The following is a 21,920-nucleotide window of genomic DNA, read 5'->3' on the forward strand; positions in this document are numbered from 1 at the left end:
TGTTTCTCCCCAAACCACATCTCAGCACTGCCTACCTTCCTGATGTGCCCTCTTCTCTCTCTTCAGTTGTGCAGTTTCTTCTCAGGTCGATTTTTTAGGTAATCAGAATGATTTGATAGTTCATTGTGTTCAAGGGATAACACAAGCCAAGGGCCCTTCTATGCTACCATCTTAGCTCCTCCTCAAAATAAATTTAATTAGTTATTACTAACGTGTTTCATTCATTCCTCATGGTTTTCTTTTACTGGCAAATGAACAGCTTTTCCCAAATCTCCAATTATATCTTTATTTTAAGATTCCCCACCCCCCAAATTTATTAAATCTTCTCAAGAAGACTTTGAGGCAAATTGGTTATATAAGCAATACTTTTCCAGAGTCAAATGATGTTTTTGATTTCCTTAATAAACTTTTAAAAAAATATTTTATTTATTTATTTATTTATTTATTTATTTATTTATTTGTCAGAGAGTGACCACACACACAAGCAGGGGGAGGGGTAGGCAGAGGGAGAAGCTTAGCAGGGAGCCTGATGTGGGATTCAATCCCAGGACTCTGGGATCATGACCTGAGCCAAAGGCAGATGCCCAACCAACTGAGCCACCCAGGCGTCCCTTTAATAAACTCTTTTTATAGCAATTGTAGGTTTATAGAAAGATTGAACTAAATGTGCAGAATTCCCATATATTCTGTGTTCCTACACACACAAAAGTGTCCTGACTCTGGACTCTCCTCCATCATAGTGGTACATTTATTACGATCAATGAATCTACATTGACATATCATCCAAACTCCATAATTTACAGCCGGGTTCACTCTTGCTATTATACAGTCTATGGATTTTGACAAATGTATAATGACAGGTATCTGCAATATACAGAATAGTTTCACTGCCCTAAATATTTTTTATGCCTGTTCATCCCTTTCTCCACCAATCTCTGGCAACCACTTAACTTTTTATTTCTCTGTAGTTTTGCCTTTTCCAGAATGCCGTATAGTTGAAATCACATATGTGTAGTCTTTTCAGGTTGGCTTCTTTCATTTAATAATGTACTCCCTTATTTCCACGTGCCTTTTCATGGGTTGACAGGTTCTTTCAGCACAGAGTAATATTCCATTGTATGGATGTATCACAGTTTATCCATTTACCTACTGAAGGACATCTTATAGGCTTCCACGTTTGGGCAAGCATGAATAAAGTTGCTATAAGCATCCATGTGTGGACATTTTTGTGTGGCTATAACTTCTCAACTCCTTTGAATAAATGCTAACAAGCACCATTGCTGAATCACATGCTAAGAATATGTTTAGTTTTGTAAAAAACTGCCAAACTATCTTCCAAAGTATACCATTTTGCTTTTCTACCAACAATAAAGGAGAGTTTCTGTTGCTCCACATCCTTGCCAGCATTTTGTGTTGTCAGTGTTCGATTTTGGCCATTCTAATAGACGTACGGTGGCATATTATTGTTTTGATTTGCAATTCCCTAATGACATATAACATCTTTTCATATGCTTATGTTCCATCTGTGTATCTTCTTTGGTAAGTTGTCCATTTGTGGTTTTGTCCATTTTTTAGTCAGGTGGTCTGTTTTCTTATTGTTGAGTGCTGAGTTCTTTGTATATTTTGAATAAAAGTCTTTTATCACGTGTGTTTTGCAGATATTTTCTCCAAATCTGTGGTTTGTCTTCACATTCTCTTGAGATTTTCTTTTGCAGAGTAGAAGTTTTTAATTTTAATGAATTCTAGCTTGTCAATTGTTTTTCATGAATCATGTCTTTATGTTGTATCTAAAAAGTCTTCACCATAACCAAGGTCACCTAGGTTTTTTCCTGTTAACTTCTAGGGGTTTTATTATTTTGTGTTTTACATTTAGGTTTTCAATCCAATTTAGCTTAATTTTTGTGAATGGTATAAGGCCTGTGTCTACATTTTATTTTTATTTTTTTTTGCATGTGCATGTTCAGTTGCTTCAGCACCATTTGTTGAAAAGACTACCTTTGGGGAGCCTGGGTGGCTCAGTGAGTTAAGCATCTGCCTTCAGCTCAAGTCATGGTCTCAGGATCCTGGGATCGAGCCCCGCATGGGGCTCTCTGTTCAGCCGAGAGCCTGCTTCCCCTCTCTCTGCCTGCCTCTCTGTCTACTTGTGATCTCTCTGTCAAATAAATGAAATCTTTTAAAAAGATTGAAAAGTTAGAGAAAGATTTATTTATTTTATATTTATTTTTTATTTATTAGTATTTATTATCCTGTTATTTTATTATTTTTTAAGATTTTATTTATTTGAGGGAGACAGCACACACATGAGGGGGGGAGGAACAAAAGAGGAAGGAGACTCCCTGGAAAGCAGGCAGCCCGACATGGGACTCAATCCTAGGACCCTGGAATCATGACCTGGGCCAAAAGCAGATGCTTAACTAAACTACCCAGGCACCTTTATTATAATATTATTTTTCTATTATGAGCAGCATATTATGAGATCTTCATGTACAGGGACTTGTATCCTAGCGCTTCGCATATTCTGTGATAGTAAGTTGTGGCAGTGATTGACATTAACAATTATTCAGTAAATCTGTTTTCCTTTTCCTCCTGTGCACATGGCAAGATTACTATTCAGACTCTCTTGCAGTCAGTTGTTGTGAAATAATTAAGTTCTAATTACCTGAATGTGGAGAGAAGTGATGAAGATATAGGCCTGGCTCATAAAAGCCTTCCATGCAACAGCCTTATTCTTTTTTTTTTTTTTAATTTTTAATTTTTTATAAACATATATTTTTATCCCCAGGAGTACAGGTCTGTGAATCGCCAGGTTTATACACTTCACAGCACTCATCAAAGCACATACCCTCCCCAATGTCCATAATTCCACCCCCTTTCTCCCAACCCCCCTCCCCCCAGCAAACCTCAGTTTGTTTTGTGAGATTAAGAGTCACTTATGGGGGGTGCCTGGGTGGCTCAGTGGGTTAAGCCGCTGCCTTCGGCTCAGGTCATGATCTCAGGGTCCTGGGATCGAGTCCCGCATCGGGCTCTCTGCTCACCAGGGAGCCTGCTTCCTCCTCTCTCTCTCTCTGCCTGCCTCTCTGCCTACTTGTGATCTCTCTCTGTCAAATAAATAAATAAAAACTTAAAAAAAAAAAAAGAGGAGTCACTTATGGTTTGTCTCCCTCCCAATCCCATCTTGTTTCATTGATTCTTCTCCTACCCACTTAAGCCCCCATGTAGCATCACCACTTCCTCATATCAGGGAGATCATATGATAGTTGTCTTTCTCTGCTTGACTTATTTCGCTAAGCATGATACGCTCTAGTTCCATCCATGTTGTCACAAATGGCAAGATTTCATTTCTTTTGATGGCTGCATAGTATTCCAGTGTATATATACCATATCTTCTTTATCCACTCATCTGTTGATGGACATCTAGGTTCTTTCCATAGTTTGGCTATTGTGGACATTGCTGCTATAAACATTCAGGTGCACATGCCCCTTTGGATCACTACGTTTGTATCTTTAGGGTAAATACCCAGTAGTGCAATTGCTGGGTCATAGGGCAGTTCTATTTTCAACATTTTGAGGAACCTCCATGCTGTTTTCCAGAGTGGCTGCACCAGCTTGCATTCCCACCAGCATTGTAGGAGGGTTCCCTTTTCTCCGCATCCTTGCCAGCATCTGTCATTTCCTGACTTGTTGATTTTAGCCATTCTGACTGGTGTGAGGTGATATCTCATTGTGGTTTTGATTTGTATTTCCCTTATGCCGAGTGATATGGAGCACTTTTTCATGTGTCTGTTGGCCATCTGGATGTCTTCTTTGCAGAAATGTCTGTTCATGTCCTGTGCCCATTTCTTGATTGGATTATTTATTCTTTGGGTGTTGAGTTTGCTAAGTTCTTTATAGATTTTGGACACTAGTCCTTTATCTGATATGTCGTTTGCAAATATCTTCTCCCATTCTTTCAGTTGTCTTTTGATTTTGTTCACTGTTTCCTTTGCTGTGCAAAAGCTTTTGATCTTGATGAAATCCCAATAGTTCTTTTGCCCTTGCTTCCCTTGACTTTGGCGATGTTCCTAGGAAGATGTTGCTGCGGCTGAGGTCAAAGAGGTTGCTGCCTGTGTTCTCCTCAAGGATTTTGATGGATTCCTTTTGCACATTGAGGTCCTTCATCCATTTTGAGTCTATTTTTGTGTGTGGTGTAAGGAAATCGTCCAATTTCATTTTTCTGCATGTGGCTGTCCAATTTTCCCAACACCATTTATTGAAGAGGCTGTCTTTTTTCCATTGGACATTCCTTCCTTCTTTGTCAAAGATTAGTTGACCATAGAGTTGAGGGTCTATTTCTGGTCTCTCTATTCTGTTCCATTGATCTATGTGTCTGTTTTTGTGCCAGTACCATGCTATCTTGATGATGACAGCTTTGTAATAGAGCTTGAGTCGGAATTGTGATGCCACCAACTTTGGCTTTCTTTTTCAATATCCCTTTGGCTATTCGAAGTCTTTTCTGGCTCCATATAAATTTTAGAATTATTAGTTCCATTTCTTTGAAAAAGATGGATGGTACTTTGATAGGAATTGCATTAAATGTGTAGATTGCTTTAGGTAGCATAGACATTTTCACAATATTTATTCTTCCAATCCAGGAGCATGGAACATTTTTCCATTTCTTTGTGTCTTCCTCAATTTCTTTCATGAGTACTTTATAGTTTTCTGAGTATAGATTCTGTGCCTCTTTGGTTAGGTTTATTCCTAGGTATCTTACGGTTTTGGGTGCAATTGTAAATGGGATGGACTCCTTAATTTCTCTTTCTTCTGTCTTGCTGTTGGTGTAGAGAAATGCAATTGATTTCTGTGCATTGATTTTATATCCTGACACTTTACTGAATTCCTGTACAAGTTCTAGCAGTTTTGGAGTGGAGTCTTTTGGGTATTCCACATATAGTATCATATCATCTGCGAAGAGTGATAATTTGACTTCTTCTTTGCCAATTTGGATGCCTTTAATTTCCTCTGTTGTCTGATTGCTGAGGCTAGGACCTCTAGTACTATGTTGAATAGCAGTGGTGATAATGGACATCCCTTCCGTGTTCCTGACCTTAGCGGAAAAGCTTTCAGTTTTTCTCCATTGAGAATGATATTTGCGGTGGGTTTTTCATAGATGGCTTTGATGATATTGAGGTATGTGCCCTCTATCTCTACACTTTGAAGAGTTTTGATCAGGAAGGGATGCTGTACTTTGTCAAATGCTTTTTCAGCATCTATTGAGAGTATCATATGGTTCTTGTTCTTTCTTTTATTGATGTGTTGTATCACATTGACTGATTTGCGGATGTTGAACCAACCTTGCAGCCCTGGAATAAATCCCACTTGGTCGTGGTGAATAATCCTTTTAATGTACTGTTGGATCCTATTGGCTAGTATTTTGGTGAGAATTTTCGCATCTGTGTTCATCAAGGATATTGGTCTATAGCTCTCTTTTTTGATGGGATCCTTGTCTGGTTTTGGGATCAAGGTGATGCTGGCCTCATAAAATGAGTTTGGAAGTTTTCCTTCCATTTCTATTTTTTGGATAGTTTCAGGAGAATAGGAATTAGTTCTTCTTTAAATGTTTGGTAGAATTCCCCCAGGAAGCCGTCTGGTCCTGGGCTTTTGTTTGTTTGGAGATTTTTAATGACTGTTTCAATCTCCTTACTGGTTATGGATCTGTTCAGGCTTTCTATTTCTTCCTGGTTCAGTTGTGGTAGTTTATATGTTTCTAGGAATGCATTCATTTCTTCCAGATTGTCAAATTTGTTGGTGTAGAGTTGCTCATAGTATGTTCTTATAATAGTTTGTATTTCTTTGGTGTTAGTTGTGATCTCTCCTCTTTCATTCATGATTTTATTTATTTGGGTCCTTTCTCTTTTCTTTTTGATAAGTCGGGCCAGGGGGTTATCAATTTTATTAATTCTTTCAAAGAACCAGCTCCTAGTTTCGTTGATTTGCTCTATTGTTTTTTTTGTTTCATTGATTTCTGCTCTGATCTTTATGATTTCTCTTCTCCTGCTGGGCTTAGGGTTTCTTTCTTGTTCTTTCTCCAGCTCCTTTAGGTGTAGGGTTAGGTTGTGTACCTGAGACCTTTCAGGTTTCTTGAGAAAGGGTTGTACCGCTATATATTTTCCTCTCAGGACTGCCTTTGTTGTGTCCCACAGATTTTGAACGGCTGTATTTTCATTATTATTTCTTTCCATGATTTTTTTCAATTCTTCTTTAATTTCCCGGTTGACCTATTCATTCTTTAGAAGGATGCTGTTTAGTCTCCATGTATTTGGGTTCTTTCCAAACTTCCTCTTGTGGTTGAGTTCTAGCTTCAGAGCATTGTGGTCTGAAAATATGCAGGGAATGATCCCAATCTTTTGATACCAGTTGAGTCCTGATTTAGGACCGAGGATTTGATCTATTCTGGAGAATGTTCCATGTGCACTAGAGAATGTGTATTCTGTTGCTTTGGGATGAAATGTTCTGAATATATCTGTGATGTTCATTTGGTCCAGTGTGTCATTTAAGGCCTTTATTTCCTTGGTAATCTTTTTTTTTTTTTTAAGATTTTTTTTAAATTTATTTATTTGACAGAGAGAGACCACGAGTAGGCAGAGAGGCAGGCAGAGAGAGAGAGAGGAGGAAGCAGGCTCCTGCTGAGCAGAGAGCCCGATGCGGGACTTGATCCCAGGACCCCGAGATCATGACCTGAGCCGAAGGCAGTGGCTTAACCCACTGAGCCACCCAGGCGCCCCTCCTTGCTGATCTTTTGCTTGGATGATCTGTCCATTTCAGTGAGGGGAGTGTTAAAGTCCCCTACTATTGTATTATTTTTGATGTGATTCTTTGATTTTGTTATTAATTGGTTTATATAGTTGGCTGCTCCCACGTTGGGGGCATAGCTATTTAAAATTGTTAGATCTTCTTGTTGGACAGACCCTTTGAGTATGATATAGTGTCCTTCCTCATCTCTTATTATAGTCTTTGGCTTAAAATCTAATTGATCTGATATAAGGATTGCCACTCCTGCTTTCTTCTGATGTCCATTAGCATGGTTAATTCTTTTCCACCCCTCACTTTAAATCTGGAGGTGTCTTCAGGCTTAAAATGAGTTTCTTGGAGGCAACATATAGATGGGTTTTGTTTTTTTTATCTATTCTGATACCCTGTGTCTTTTGATTGGGGCATTTAGCCCATTAACATTCAGGTAACTATTGAGAGATATGAATTTAGTGCCATTGTATTGCCTGTAAGGTGACTGTTACTGTATATTGTCTCTGTTCCTTACTGATCTACCACTTGTAGGCTCTCTCTTTGCTTAGAGGACCCCTTTCAAGATTTCCTGTAGAGCTGGTTTGGTGTTTGCAAATTCTTTCAGTTTTTGTTTGTCTTGGAAGCTTTTAATCTCTCCTTCTATTTTCAATGAGAGCCTAGCTGGATATAGTATTCTGGGCTGCATGTTTTTCTCGTTTAGTGCTCTGAAAATATGCCAGCTCTTTCTGGCCTGCCAGGTCTCTGTGGATAAGTCAGCTGCCAATCTAATATTTTTACCATTGTATGTTACAGACTTCTTTTCCCAGGCTGCTTTCAGGATTTTCTCTTTGTCACTGAGACTTGTAAATTTTACTATTAGGTGACGGGGTGTGGGCCTATTCTTATTGATTTTGAGGGGCGTTCTCTGAACCTCCTGAATTTTGATGCTTGTTCCCATATTGGGGAAATTCTCCCCAATAATTCTCTCCAGTATACCTTCTGCTCCCCTCTCTCTTTCTTCTTCTTCTGGAATCCCAATTATTCTAAAGTTGTTTCGTCTTATGGTGTCACTTATCTCTCGAATTCTCCCCTCATGGTCCACTAGCTGTTTTTTTTTTTGCTCAGCTTCTTTATTCTCTGTCATTTGGTCTTCTATATCACTAATTCTTTCTTCTGCCTCATTTATCCTAGCAGTGAGAGCCTCCATTTTTGATTGCACCTCAATAGCTCTTTTGATTTCAACTTGGTTAGGTTTTAGTTCTTTTCTTTCTCCAAAAAGGGCTTTTATATCTCCCGAGAGGGTTTCTCTAATATCTCCCATGCCTTTTTCGAGCCCGGCTAGAACCTTAAGAATTGTCATTCTGAACTCTAGATCTGACATATTACCAATGTCTGTATTGATTAGGTCCCTAGCCTTCGGTACTGCCTCTTGTTCTCTTTTTTGTGGTGAATTTTCCCATCTTGTCATTTTGTCCAGATAAGAGTATATGAAGGAGCAAGTAAAATACTAAAAGGGTGGCAACAACCCCAGGAATATATGCTTTAACCAAATCAGAAGAGATCCCAAATCATGAGGGGGGGGAGAAAGGGGATAAAAAGAGGTTCAAAAAGAAAGAAAGAAAAAGAAAAAAAAAGAATTAAAAAAATAAAACAAATAAAGAAAAGTTTAAAAAAGAAAAAAATATATATATTAGATAAACTAGTTAAAAAATGTTAAAAAAGAAAAGCGTAAAAGTTAAAAAAAATTTTAGCAGAAGAAGAGAAAAAAATGAAAAAGAAAAAAATTAAATTAACTGCAAGACTAAAAAATCACAGGGACAAAGCCATGAGTTCTGTGCTTTGCTTTCTCCTCCTCTGGAATTCTGCTGCTCTTCTTGGCATTGAAACCGCACTCCTTGGTAGGTGAACTTGGTCTTGGCTGGATTTCTTGTTGATCTTCTGGGGGAGGGACCTGGTGTAGTGATTCTCAAATGTCTTTGCCCCAGGCGGAATTTCACCGCCCTTACCAGGGGCCCAGGCTGAGTAATCCGCTGGGGTTTGCTTTCAGAAGCTTTTGTTCCCTGAGCGCTTTCCGTAGAGTTCCGGAGGACGGGGATACAAATGGCAGCCTCCTGGTTTCCGGCCCGGAGGAGCCGAGAGCCTGGGGCCCCACTCCTCAGTGCGCCCTCAGAGAACAGTGCCCAGTAACTCCCATCTGCCTGACCTCTGGCCGCGCTCCGAGCTCACTGAGCCTGCGGCTGGTACAAGGTAACACCGAGCTGTGAGCTTACTGTCGGCTCTCTGTAGCCGGTTTTCCCGTTCCAATACCTGCAAGCTCTGCTACACTCAGAAACCTCCAATCCTTCTGTGACCCTGCGGGACCTGAGGCCACGCTGACCCCGCGTGGGCTTCGCCCTGGTTTAGCCTCTGGAGCGATGTCCCTCAGCGGAACAGACTTTTAAAAGTCCTGATTTTGTGCGCTGTTGCTCCGCCGCTTGCCGGGAGCTGGCCCCTCCCCCCGGGGTCTATCTTCCCGTCGCTTTGGAGTCACTTCTCTGCCGGTCCTACCTTTCAGAAAGTGGTTGTTTTTCTGTTTCCAGAATTGCTGTTCTTCTTCTCTTGGATCTGCCGATGGATTTGCTGGTGTTTGCAATCTTTAGATAAGCTATCTAGCTTATCTCCTGCTAGCTGAAGTAGTCTCAGCCTGCTACTTCTCTGCCATCTTGACTCCTCGACCGCAACAGCCTTATTCTTTTACTCTTTCCCCGATCACCAAGCTAGATAAATAGAATGCAACAGAGGACTGCCAAGGTCCGCAGAGATTCCAAGGACAAAAAAAGTACCAGACCAAGTCTGTGAATCATTTCTAGAGAAATAGAAAGTGCTGATTAGTAGCATCCATTAGAATTTTGCATGATTGAAGAAAAAAAAATTTGCATGATTAAAAAAAAAGAATTTTGCATGATTGAAAAATAAACTGCTGTTTATATCTCTAAAATTGGGGGGGTATCTGTTATAGCAGGAAGTGTTAAGTAACACAAAAGTAAAAAAATAGACTTGAGATGAACTTAATCTATTCAACTTTGTTACTTCAGGGTCATTAAAATTATAACTTGATTTACTGATGAAATTATCGCTGTAAAATTAAATTTTAAAATATACTTCCCTAGATAATCATGATTTACCCACTGAATACTCTTTACATGTTAACCTTGTTCCTTTTATAACAAAAGTATGGCAAGGTGAGGAAGCTTACAGAAAGCTTAAGTGAACTGCCTATGGTCACAGCCAATCAACCCAACTCTTATGACTTCAAGTCTCCATTTTCTTCCCTTTTGAGAAGGCAAGAAACAAACAGAAAAGAAAAAAAAAATTAATTACTATAATAATAATAACAACAAAAGAAGTTTTCTGAGTTGAGAGTACTATATATTAAGTAGCTGCACAAAAACACTTCTGACTGCTTTAGCTTCCTAAAGATTTTTAATGTAGTCTCAGTTTAACTGTAAACAAGTATCTGTCCAAGTCATGTAAGTGTTATCCCACTTGAAAGCTGGGCACAGAATAATTCATAAGAAGTCCAACTGATAGAAAATCAATAACAGGAGGAGGAGTCAAGATGGCGGAGAAGTAGCAAGCTGAGACTGCTTCAGCTAGCCGGAGATCAGCTAGATAGCTTATCTAAAGATTGCAAACACCTGAAAATCCATCGGCAGATCGAAGAGAAGAAGAACAGCAATTCTGGAAACAGAAAAACAACCACTTTCTGAAAGGTAGGACCGGCGGAGAAGTGAATCCAAAGCGACGGGAAGATAGACCCCGGGGGGAGGGGCCGGCTCCCGGCAAGCGGCGGAGCAACCGCGCACAAAATCAGGACTTTTAAAAGTCTGTTCCGCGGAGGGACATCGCTCCAGAGGCTAAACCGGAGCGAAGCCCACGCGGGGTCAGCGTGGCCTCAGGTCCCGCAGGGTCACAGAAGGATCGGGGGTGTCTGAGTGTCGCAGAGCTTGCGGGTATTGGAACGGGAAAGCCGGCTACAGAGACAGAGCCGACAGTAAGCTCGCAGCTCCGTGTTACCTTGAACCGGTCGCAGGCTCGGTGAGCTCGGAGCGCAGCCGGAGGTCAGGCAGACGGGAGTAACTGGGCGCTGTTCTCTGAGGGCGCACTGAGGAGTGGGGCCCTGGGCTCTCGGCTCCTCCGGGCCGGAGACCAGGAGGCCGCCATTTGTATTCCCGTCCTCTGGAACTCTACGGAAAGCGCTCAGGGAACAAAAGCTCCTGAAAGCAAACCCGAGCGGATTACTCACCCCGGCCCCGGGTAAGGGCGGTGTAATTCCGCCTGGGGCAAAGACACTTGAAAATCACTACAACAGGCCCCTCCCCCAGAAGATCAACAAGAAATCCAGCCGAGACCAAGCTCACCTACCAAGGAGTGCGGTTTCAATACCAAGGAGAGCAGCAGAATTCCAGAGGAGGAGAAAGCCAAGCACGGAACTCATGGCTTTTTTCCTGTGATTTTTTTTAGTCTTGCAGTTAATTTAATTTTTTCTTTTTCATTTTTTTTTTTTTTTTCTTTTTCTCGCCTTCGGGTAAAATTTTTTTTTTTTTTAACTGTTACCTTTTTCTTTTTTAACGATTTTTTACTAGTTTATCTAATATATATATATATTTTTTTACATTTTTCTTAGGTGTTTTCTTTTTTAAAAAAAAAATTCTTTTCTTTTTTTTTTTTTTTTTTTTTTTTTTCTTTTTTCTTTCTTCCTTTTTGAACCTCTTTTTATCCCCTTTCTCCCCACTCACGATTTTGGATCTCTTCTAATTTGGCTAAAGCATATTTTCCTGGGGTTGTTGCCACCCTTTTAGTATTTTACTTGCCCCTTCATTTACTCTTATCTGGACAAAATGACAAGACGTAAAAATTCACCACAAAAAAAAGAACAAGAGGCAGTACCGAAAGCTAGGGACCTAATCAATACAGACATCGGTAATATGTCAGATCTAGAGTTCAGAATGACAATTCTCAAGGTTCTAGCCGGGCTCGAAAAAGGCATGGAAGATATTAGAGAAACCCTCTCGAGAGATATAAAAGCCCTTTCTGGAGAAATAAAAGAACTAAAATCTAACCAAGTTGAAATCAAAAAAGCTATTAATGAGGTGCAATCAAAAATGGAGGCTCTCACTGCTAGGATAAATGAGGCAGAAGAAAGAATTAGTGATATAGAAGACCAAATGACAGAGAATAAAGAAGCTGATCAAAAGAGGGACAAACAGCTACTGGACCACGAGGGGAGAATTCGAGAAATAAGTGACACCATAAGACGAAACAACATTAGAATAATTGGGATTCCAGAAGAAGAAGAAAGTGAGAGGGGAGCAGAAGGTATACTGGAGAGAATTATTGGGGAGAATTTCCCCAATATGGCAAAGGGAACAAGCATCAAAATTCAGGAGGTTCAGAGAATGCCCCTCAAAATAAATAAGAATAGGCCCACACCCCGTCACATAATAGTAAAATTTACAAGTCTCAATGACAAAGAGAAAATCCTGAAAGCAGCCCGGGAAAAGAAGTCTGTAACATACAATGGTAAAAATATTAGATTGGCAGCTGACTTATCCACAGAGACCTGGCAGGCCAGAAAGAGCTGGCATGATATTTTCAGAGCACTAAACGAGAAAAACATGCAGCCAAGAATACTATATCCAGCTAGGCTATCATTGAAAATAGAAGGAGAGATTAAAAGCTTCCAGGACAAACAACAACTGAAAGAATTTGCAAATACCAAACCAGCTCTACAGGAAATATTGAAAGGGGTCCTCTAAGCAAAGAGAGAGCCTACAAGTGGTAGATCAGAAAGGAACAGAGACCATATACAGTAACAGTCACCTTACAGGCAATACAATGGCACTAAATTCATATCTCTCAATAGTTACCCTGAATGTGAATGGGCTAAATGCCCCTGTCAAAAGACACAGGGTATCAGAATGGATAAAAAAACAAAACCCATCTATATGTTGCCTCCAAGAAACACATTTTAAGCCCGAAGACACCTCCAGATTTAAAGTGAGGGGGTGGAAAAGAATTTACCATGCTAATGGACATCAGAAGAAAGCAGGAGTGGCAATCCTTATATCAGATCAATTAGATTTTAAGCCAAAGACTGTAATAAGAGATGAGGAAGGACACTATATCATACTCAAAGGGTCTGTCCAACAAGAAGATTTAACAATTTTAAATATCTATGCCCCCAACGTGGGAGCAGCCAACTATATAAACCAATTAATAACAAAATCAAAGAAACACATAAACAACAATACAATAATAGTAGGGGACTTTAATATTCCCCTCACTGAAATGGACAGGTCATCCAAGCAAAAGATCAGCAAGGAAATAAAGGCCTTAAATGACACACTGGACCAGATGGACATCACAGATATATTCAGAATATTTCATCCCAAAGCAACAGAATACACATTCTTCTCTAGTGCACATGGTACATTCTCCAGAATAGATCACATCCTCGGTCCTAAATCAGGACTCAACCGGTATCAAAAGATTGGGATCATTCCCTGCATATTTTCAGACCACAATGCTCTAAAGCTAGAACTCAACCACAAAAGGAAGTTTGGAAAGAACCCAAATACATGGAGACTAAACAGTATCCTTCTAAAGAATGAATGGGTCAACCGGGAAATTAAAGAAGAATTGAAAAAAATCATGGAAACAAATGATAATGAAAATACAACGGTTCAAAATCTGTGGGACACAACAAAGGCAGTCCTGAGAGGAAAATATATAGCGGTACAAGCCTTTCTCAAGAAACAAGAAAGGTCTCAGGTACACAACCTAACCCTACACCTAAAGGAGCTGGAGAAGGAACAAGAAAGAAACCCTAAGCCCAGCAGGAGAAGAGAAATCATAAAGATCAGAGCAGAAATCAATGAAATAGAAACCAAAAAAACAATAGAACAAATCAACGAAACTAGGAGCTGGTTCTTTGAAAGAATTAATAAAATTGATAAACCCCTGGCCCGACTTATCAAAAAGAAAAGAGAAAGGACCCAAATAAATAAAATCATGAATGAAAGAGGAGAGATCACAACTAACACCAAGGAAATACAAACTATTATAAGAACATACTATGAGCAACTCTACGGCAATAAATTTGACAATCTGGAAGAAATGGATGCATTCCTAGAAACATATAAACTACCACAACTGAACCATGAAGAAATAGAAAGCCTGAACAGACCCATAACCAGTAAGGAGATTGAAACAGTCATTAAAAATCTCCAAACAAACAAAAGCCCAGGGCCAGACGGCTTCCCGGGGGAATTCTACCAAACATTTAAAGAAGAACTAATTCCTATTCTCCTGAAACTGTTCCAAAAAATAGAAATGGAAGGAAAACTTCCAAACTCATTTTATGAGGCCAGCATCACCTTGATCCCAAAACCAGACAAGGATCCCACCAAAAAAGAGAGCTATAGACCGATATCCTTGATGAACACAGATGCGAAAATACTCAACAAAATACTAGCCAATAGGATTCAACAGTACATTAAAAAGATTATTCACCACGACCAAGTGGGATTTATTCCAGGGCTGCAAGGTTGGTTCAACATCCGCAAATCAGTCAATGTGATACAACACATCAATAAAAGTAAGAACAAGAACCATATGATACTCTCAATAGATGCTGAAAAAGCATTTGACAAAGTACAACATCCCTTCCTGATCAAAACTCTTCAAAGTGTAGGGATAGAGGGCACATACCTCAATATCATCAAAGCCATCTATGAAAAACCCACCGCAAATATCATTCTCAATGGAGAAAAACTGAAAGCTTTTCCGCTAAGGTCAGGAACACGGCAGGGATGTCCATTATCACCACTGCTATTCAACATCGTACTAGAGGTCCTAGCCTCAGCAATCAGACAACAAAAGGAAATTAAAGGCATCCAAATCGGCAAAGAAGAAGTCAAATTATCACTCTTCGCAGATGATATGATACTATATGTGGAAAACCCAAAAGACTCCACTCCAAAACTGCTAGAACTTATACAGGAATTCAGTAAAGTGTCAGGATATAAAATCAATGCACAGAAATCAGTTGCATTTCTCTACACCAACAGCAAGACAGAAGAAAGAGATATTAAGGAGTCAATCCCATTTACAATTGCATCCAAAACCATAAGATACCTAGGAATAAACCTAACCAAAGAGACACAGAATCTATACTCAGAAAACTATAAAGTACTCATGAAAGAAATTGAGGAAGACACAAAGAAATGGAAAAATGTTCCATGCTCCTGGATTGGAAGAATAAATATTGTGAAAATGTCTATGCTACCTAAAGCAATCTACACATTTAATGCAATTCCTATCAAAGTACCATCCATCTTTTTCAAAGAAATGGAACAAATAATTCTAAAATTTATATGGAACCAGAAAAGACCTCGAATAGCCAAAGGGATATTGAAAAAGAAAGCCAACGTTGGTGGCATCACAATTCCGGACTTCAAGCTCTATTACAAAGCTGTCATCATCAAGACAGCATGGTACTGGCACAAAAACAGACACATAGATCAATGGAACAGAATAGAGAGCCCAGAAATAGACCCTCAACTCTATGGTCAACTAATCTTCGACAAAGCAGGAAAGAATGTCCAATGGAAAAAAGACAGCCTTTTCAATAAATGGTGCTGGGAAAATTGGACAGCCACATGCAGAAAAATGAAATTGGACCATTTCCTTACACCACACACAAAAATAGACTCAAAATGGATGAAGGACCTCAATGTACGAAAGGAATCCATCAAAATCCTTGAGGAGAACACGGGCAGCAACCTCTTCGACCTCTGCCGCAGCAACATCTTCCTAGGAACAACGCAAAAGGCAAGGGAAGCAAGGGAAAAAATGAACTACTGGGATTTCATCAAGATCAAAAGCTTTTGCACAGCAAAGGAAACAGTTAACAAAATCAAAAGACAACTGACAGAATGGGAGAAGATATTTGCAAACGACATATCAGATAAAGGACTAGTGTCCAGAATCTATAAAGAACTTAGCAAACTCAACACCCAAAGAACAAATAATCCAATCAAGAAATGGGCAGAAGACATGAACAGACATTTCTGCAAAGAAGACATCCAGATGGCCAACAGACACATGAAAAAGTGCTCCATATCACTTGGCATCAGGGAAATACAAATCAAAACCACAATGAGATATCACCTCACACCAGTCAGAATGGCTAAAATCAACAAGTCAGGAAATGACAGATGCTGGCGAGGATGCGGAGAAAGGGGAACCCTCCTACACTGTTGGTGGGAATGCAAGCTGGTGCAGCCACTCTGGAAAACAGCATGGAGGTTCCTCAAAATGTTGAAAATAGAACTGCCCTATGACCCAGCAATTGCACTATTGGGTATTTACCCTAAAGATACAAATGTAGTGATCCAAAGGGACACATGCACCCGAATGTTTATAGCAGCAATGTCCACAATAGCCAAACTATGGAAAGAACCTAGATGTCCATCAACAGATGAATGGATCAAGAAGATGTGGTATATATACACAATGGAATACTATGCAGCCATCAAAAGAAATGAAATCTTGCCATTTGCAACAACATGGATGGAACTAGAGCGTATCATGCTTAGCGAAATAAGTCAAGCAGAGAAAGACAACTATCATATGATCTCCCTGATATGAGGAAGTGGTGATGCAACATGGAGGCTTAAGTGGGTAGAAGAATAAATGAAACAAGATGGGATTGGGAGGGAGACAAACCATAAGTGACTCTTAATCTCACAAAACAAACTGAGGGTTGCCGGGGGGAGGGGGTTGGGGAGAAGGGGGTGGGATTATGGACATTGGGGAGGGTATGTGATTTGGTGAGTGCTGTGAAGTGTGTAAACCTGGTGATTCACAGACCTGGGGATAAAAATATATGTATATAAAAAATATATGTTTATAAAAAATAAAAAAAAAATAAAAAAAATAAAAAAAAAAATAAAAAAAAAAAAGAAAATCAATAACAGCAGTTGCTTCAAATTATTTAAATATATTAGTTTGGTATTCTGAATTTACTCAGAACTCAAAGACATTTTTTGAATGCCTACTATGTGGCATACACCATGGTAGGTGCTAGGTGCTAAGGCATGCCTACCTGGTAGGAGCTCAGTTTCATTGGAATCACAGAGATAAATGAGTAATATATGATTAAGTGAAATATGTACAAAGTGCTATGGGATGTGGAAAAAATCATTTGGAACTATATGAGAAAATCAGTCAAGGCTTAGGAGAGGAGTTATTAGCCGCAGATGACTTTTCATGTTACTTCCTATTGATGAAGTAGTATGATTCTCATATGGCTAGTCAGAGGCTAGGAGAACGAGGCAGAGTTCAACAATTGCAAAACAGTGTACTGTTTCCCCTGACACAAGTGCAACTTCCTGGTTGTAATTCTCACTGAAATAAAAGGACATGACCACAAGTGGACTAGCCTAATTTAAGACCTACTTGAGGACCAACAGTCCTACAAACCTCTACTAGATCAAAATAAACTGAAGGACAGTCAAGTATACCAACAAGACTAAAATGAAGGGGTCAGAAATAAAGCTCCTCATTTATGGAATCTTGATATGTGACAGAAGTAGCATTTTAGATCAATGGCAAAGTATTTGCAAATATCAATAATTAGCACTCAAGCATTTACTATCCACATGGAAAAAATTTAAATAAGACTCCTACCTCAGACCTAGGATGAAGTTCAAGTTTTATAGGGCCTGTAACTTAAAATTTGAGGATCCCTATTTAAGAAAAGAAATTGCAGGGCGCCTGGGTGGCTCAGTGGGTTGAGCTGCTGCCTTCGGCTCAGGTCATGATCTCACGGTCCTGGGATCGAGTCCCGCATCAGGCTCTCTGCTCAGCAGGGAGCCTGCTTCCTCCTCTCTCTCTCTCTCTCTCTGCCTGCCTCTCTGCCTACTTGTGATCTCTCTGTCAAATAAATAAATAAAATCTTTAAAAAAAAAAAAGAAATTGCAAAATATTTTACATTTCAAATTTTATAAAAACATACAACCCATATTAAACACATTACTTGGGCTTCTTCCAGGGACACAAAGGGCCTGTGCAAGTAACAGTCCTTAAAGCTTAAGCTTCATTCATTTCATGGTGAATCTACCTTTGCTTACAACAAACACAAAAATAAACTCCAGGGGCACCTGGGTAGCACAGTCAATTAAGGACCCAACTCTTCGTTTCAGCTCAGGGGCTCTTGGTTTCAGCTCAAGCCCTGATCTCAGGACATGATATTGAGCACCACCTTGGGCTCCAGACTCAATGCAGAGTCTGCTTAAGTTTTTCTCTCCCTCTCCCTTTGCCCCTACCCGCTCCTGCTCTCTGTCTCTCTCAAATAAATCTTTTAAAAAAATAAATTCTAGATAAATTAAAAATAAAATGTGAGAAGGAAATTTTTTTAATTTATAAAAATTGTATAGGAGGAAAAAAATTGTTATTCCTCAGAGAGGAAGGATTTTTAAAAATAGGACAAAGAGGGGTGCCTGGGTGGCTCAGTGGGTTAAAGCCTCTGCCTTCAGCTCAGGTCATGATCTCAGGGTCCTGGGATCAAGCACAACATTGGGCTCTCTACTCAGTGGGGATCCTGCTTCCCCCCTACCCCGCCTACCTCTCTGCCTACTTGTGATCTCTGTCTGTCAAATAAATAATTTTTTAAAAATCTTTAAAATAGGACAAAGACACATAAAGAGGACAAACTTTTAAAAAGCTTAATAAGTTTTATACATGATAATTAAATAAGTTTGTCAAAGAACATGATAAAGTAAAATACAAGCCACAGCCTTATAGAATATTGCAATGAAGAATATTGCAGTGTATATTAGTTAACAAAAAATTGGAGCACAGACTTTATAGCGAACTACAAATTAATGAGTTAAAAACAATCCAAGAGAAAAATGGGCAGTTCATAAAAGAAGAAACCCAAATGTCTAATAATCACAAGAAAACATGCTCAACTTCACTAATATTTAGAGGACCACAATTTAAAACGATGACCAGCTATTTCATACCCATCAGGCTGACAACATTTTCAGTGTTTGATATCAGTGATATGGAATGACTAGAATGACTACACAGCTAGTGAAAACGCCACAATGGAGAGAAATTTAGCAATATCCAGTAGAGCTGAAGATGCATGTACTCGAGCAATTCCACCTGTAAGTATAGAGAAACTCTTGCAGATGTGCACAAGGAAACATGGTTTTTGTTTTTTAAAGATTTATTTATTTATTTATTTATTTTGACAGAAAGAGATCACAAGTAGGAAGAGAGGCAAGCAGAGAGAGAGACTGGAGACTCTCCACGGAGCAGAGAGCCCTATGTGGGGCTTGATTCCAAGACCCTGGGATCATGACCTGAGCTGAAGGCAGAAGCTTTAACCCACTGATCCACTCAGACCTCACAAGGAGACATGTTTAACAGTATTTTGAAGCATGGTTTGTAGTAATAAAACAGTAGAAAAATTCAAAATATCAATAGGAAAAATGGTTAACTAAACTGTAGTATATTCATATAATGAAATGTGTAGTGAAAACGAATAAATTAGGACTATTACTTTAAAATATTTTACCTCGATTTGGAAATATAGTTTACACCATGACTGAGAACTCTCACAAAACTATACTCAAACTGAGTACATGTGATGCATTCTCTTTTCTCTGTTCTATTTTTTTTTCTAAAAGAGTTCAGAACCTACAAAATGGTTTGTAACAGTCTGAAAAAACAATGAACAAAGTCACATATTAATCAACACTAATAAATCTGAAAAATATAACATCGAGAAAAAATTAGTAGCAAAATAAAATATATCACATATATAGTATGTATTAGCTATATATTCAATTGTGTATGTATGTATATATATATATACATATATATGGCATTCCTTGAAATGTTATATATTGTGATAGCTACATATATATTTAGAAATAGTATTAGATACTTTCATGACAAAAATAGCAAATTCAAGATAATTAAACAGGGGGAAGGGAATACAGAGTACTTCAACTGTATCTGTAATGTTTCATTTCTTCCAAAATAAGTCAAATATTAATATTTGATAAAGTTTAGTAGGTACATAGGTATTTTTATGTTTTTATATATGTATAAAATACCTGATGAAAAATCAATTAGACCAGTATTTCTCAACCTCACATCACACCTTTAAAGAATCATAAATCCCACCTTTTCCAAGAAGTCTTTTATATATTTACAGATATTTGAGTATCTTAATTGTTTTTGTAAGTTTTAGAGAAACAAAAGTCTTAGTCATATGTTAAGGGCTATTTAAGGATCTCCTATTTTGCCAGTGACGAGGAGTAACGGGCTGAATGGTAGTCCATTATTAATAGTGACTAGGTGTAATGGTCTGAATGGTAGCCCGCAAAATGATATATCTAATCCTCAGAACCTATGAATATTTTTATCTTATATGGCAAAAGATTGAATATTACCTTGTATGGAAAAATATGTGATTAAGAATTTTGAGAAGAGTTTCTCCTGGATTTTCCAAGTAGGTCTTAATCCGGTGACAAGTGTCCTTTTAAGAGTGAGACAAAAAATCAAAAATAGAACGACCATATAATCCAGCGGTTCCACTTTGTGATACTTTTCCACACAAAATTAAAACACCAATTTGAAGGGATATATGCACCCCTATGTTCACTGCAGCATTATTTACAATAGCCAAGATATAGAAGCAGCCCAAGTGTCCATTAATAGGCGAATGGATAAAGAATATATTGTACATGTATACAATGGATATTATTCTATCATAAAAAGAATGAAATTTTGCCATTTGCAACAATGTAGATGAGCCTAAAGCATGTTGTGATAAGTGAAATAAGTCAAAGACAAATACCATATCATTTCACTTATTGTGGAATCTAAAAAAAACAAAACAAGTGAACAAACAAAACACACAGATTCATAAATACAGGAAACAAACTGATAGTTACTATGGGGGAGGGTAAAATAGATGAAGAGGATTAAGAGGTACAAACTTCCAATTATAAAGTAAGTCATGGGGATGCAATGTATAGCAGAGGGAATATAGTCAGTATTATAATAAGTTTATATGGGGACAGGTGGCATCCAGACTTATAATGGGGTTCATCTCCAAATGTTAAAAAATACTGACTCACCATGATGTGTATCTGAAACTAATAGGATATTTTGTCATTTGTAAAAAATTTAAAATTCAATTATTTATAAAAGAGACTAATAGAAAAAAATTAGTAAAAAAATAAAATGCAGTGTTAACTACGTGTAGACATTAATAATATCTAAAGGTTGCATAATTTTCACTAGTTTACAAAATCTTTGTCTGTATTACTCTATGCAGATACCCAGTTAAATTGAACTTTCTATAAATGGCTACTAATAATCAAATAAGATCAATTGGCTAAAAATTGAAATTTGTAATGGGCCCACATTACCTATTCCTCCATTATAAGCAGTGAAGTCTTTAAAAATAGTTGTTAGGCTTTGATAATTCCAGAGGCCTTGATTTCTTGAGCCCTTGGTGGAAACTTGGATGAAACTGGTGACAACCTTGGATGAAATTCTGCACATTTATAATTAAAATTCTGAAACTTTGATGATGAAGTTTTTCTTTTTAAATGAGACAAAGGAAAATAACACAGAAAAGGAGACAACATGACCATGAAGGCAAAGACTAGAGTGACAGAGCTATGTATCAAGGAATGCCAAGAGCCACAAGGAGCTGGAAGAGGCAGAAATAGATCATTCCCCCACAGCCCCTAGATGAAGTGCAACCTTGCTGACACCTTGATTTCAGACTTCAGGCCTCCAAAACTACAAGTGAATAAACTTTTTTGTTTTAACGTGCCCAATTTATAACAATTTGTTACAGCAGCCACAGTAAACTAATACACAAAGTCAGACTGGCAAGAGAGATGTTCTTTGTATAAGATGAAGATTAACCCTGAGCTAGCAGAAGAATACAAATTAAAATTCTTATCTTGAATGGCCAAGAGACTTAAGAGAGAAATCCAATGGGGACTCTTTTACAGGGAAAGTCTGGATATTTCTCCATGAGGTCAGGATTTTATGGTAATTAAATAATTGAAGCATTTATT

At 38.5% G+C, this 21,920-nt stretch overlaps 1 protein-coding gene across 1 annotated transcript in view; it reads left to right on the plus strand.

Moving 5' to 3' along the window:
- Positions 1-19,635, plus strand: part of LOC131827820 (uncharacterized) — a 36,996-nt gene extending 17,361 nt beyond the window's left edge. Inside the window, exon 4 of the mRNA XM_059168837.1 lies at positions 19,068-19,635. The gene's annotated coding sequence lies outside the window, so the exon portion shown is untranslated. The remainder of the gene's footprint in view (positions 1-19,067) is intronic.
- The last annotated feature ends 2,285 nt before the right edge of the window (positions 19,636-21,920 follow it).

The sequence above is a fragment of the Mustela lutreola genome, chromosome 3 (assembly GCF_030435805.1).
Source record: "Mustela lutreola isolate mMusLut2 chromosome 3, mMusLut2.pri, whole genome shotgun sequence".
In the NCBI taxonomy this organism is placed as follows: Eukaryota; Metazoa; Chordata; class Mammalia; order Carnivora; family Mustelidae; genus Mustela; species Mustela lutreola.